Genomic DNA, 2,527 nt, shown 5'->3' on the forward strand with positions numbered 1-2,527 from the left:
CCTGCGGCCAGACAGACAGAGGCCACCTGTTACTGCTTGTTTGATTCCTTGTTTGTTCTTTCTGCCTTTCTTTCATTCCTTTGTATATTTTTTGTTTGTTTGTTTGTTCATTATAGAATGGATCCTGTGTGTTTAGCTGACAGTAAAGTGAAAATAAATGTACTTATTTTTTGATTGAAAAACATCAGTGCTACTCTGTGTGTGTGTGAGAGAGTTTACTTTGACCCTCTTCTCTCTGTACGCTGTTAATGGAGTTTAGATCAGCTCTGGCTGAGTGTCGGTCTCAATTACAGCTGACGGATCATGACCCTAATCCTTCACAGGAGGTCTGGCAGCAGAGAGCAGCCACACACACACACACACACACACACACACACACACACACACACACACACACACACACACACACACACACACACACACACACACACACACACACACACACACTGTGTCCAGTTCAAAACTTGCACTTTTCAGTCGGTCTGCTAGCCAATTAGCCAACCAACCAGCCAATTAGATAACTAGATAGGTAGTTAATGATTAGATAGATAGATAGATAGATAGATAGATAGATAGATAGATAGATAGATAGATAGATAGATAGATAGATAGATAGATAGATAGATAGATAGATAGATAGATAGATAGATAGATAGATAGATAGATAGATAGATAGATAGATAGATAGATAGATAGATAGATAGATAGATAGATAGATAGATAGATAAGTCTGTTAGCTTTAGTAGATGGATAGTCATTAGTTAACCACTTAGCTGGGCAGTTCTTTGGCAGCTGTAACTTTAATGAAGTGGTTCAGTTTGGTCTGGCTGACTGTGGACATGACTATAAGCCAGCACTGGCTGCCAGACTAGCACTTTGCCATCCTTTGGGAGAGTCCCAGTAACTGGGTTGAACTCACTAGAATGTACAGTCTGTACAACAACACACACCGCCATTAAAGAAGATCACAAAAACCGTGAGGGGTCACAGATCTGATATGGTTTTTCAAATAATGCTCAGATCTAAAAACACCACAGTGTGATGGATACTGCAGCGGTATGGCAGCAGTCTGTGTCTGCAGATCCCAAAAACAACGGGTGAGATTATTATCTCGACATCGACACTGACAAACTTTCATCAGTTCAGCCTCATATCATCAAACCACAATTCAACTGCAAATCCATCGAAATTTCCCTCTTCAAAAAACTTCAGTAAAAATAAAGAATAAATCTACTCACTGCAGATTTCAAATGATTCAAAGTAAATTGAGTGTTGAACCACAGGAACGTCTCCTCTCTGCTGTTCGGTGTTTGAAGGTGTATGTCAGCATGTGGTGCAGATGAGGGTGGGTGTGGTCTGTGCTGGGGGGTCTCTGGTCCTACCTGAGTTGTTCAGTCGGGGTCCAGCAGCATCACCACGGAGCAGTGCTAAGGAGGCTGTGAGGACCTGAGGGATGTGAGCACTGAGGGAGGATTAGACAGAGACGCTGCTAACAGGATTACTGAGGAAGTGAAGGGCAGAGCGGGACAGACAGAATGGACCGGTACTGGCTAGGGGATCGGGACAGAGACAGGGACAGAGACGGGGATGGGGACATGATTAGATGCCCAAAACCTGAAGGAACATCTGCAGAGGCAGATCACAGACTGCAAGAGACGAGGACTGAAAGTGAACGAACATGAACAATAAAGATTAAAATCAAGGAAAAGACAGAAGAAAGAGAGTGAGAGAGAGGTGGTGACACTATAACACCTGCAGTGAGATAAAACATCACAGCTCAACACTCATCACAGCTTCATCTTCAGATCCAGTTTCCTGCAGCTTCCTCCTCAGACTCAGGATTAACCCGTGCAATGATGGTGCCTGAGATGTAATTTTTGATTGCCGCTTATGAAAGCGGTGCCGGTGCCGGTGGGGAGTTGGGGCAAAAACTTGAAAGGGATAGTTCAACATTTTGGCAAATTGGCCCATTGCCATAATCCCTATAGCCATAGCAGTAGGTTCGTTACCTTTAATTGTAGGTGCAAGATATTTTTAGAACAGCCGAGCTGAGCCGTGAGCTGCTCAGAGCTACGCTACGGAGGCTTATGGGATTTCTTGGTTTCCCTAATTCAAACTCATTGAATACACAATCCAACAACTCCAAAATGCTCTGGTGGACAAGTTGTGACCTGCACATTCACCACGCTATGATGTACTGTAAGTCATAGTTGTTTTAGAGGTAAATTCATACAAAACCGCTGATCCGTGTTTCCGTCGGGAGCAGTTTTTCAGCAAGCAGTCTCTGCATTTGCCTCGAAAACAAATTTGTCCCATAACGTTCCGCTATTATCTCATAGCGTGGTGAATGTGCAGATCACAACTTGTCCACCAGAGCGTTTGAGTTTTGTGTATTTGATGAGTTTGATTAGGGAAACCAAGAAATCCCATTAGCCTCCGTAGTGTAGCTCTGAGCAGCTCGCAGCTCTGCTCCGCTGTTCTAAAATAGCTTGCACCGACAATTAAAGGTAACGAACCTACTGCTATG

Source organism: Trachurus trachurus (assembly GCF_905171665.1).
Source record: "Trachurus trachurus genome assembly, chromosome: 3".
In the NCBI taxonomy this organism is placed as follows: domain Eukaryota; kingdom Metazoa; phylum Chordata; class Actinopteri; order Carangiformes; family Carangidae; genus Trachurus; species Trachurus trachurus.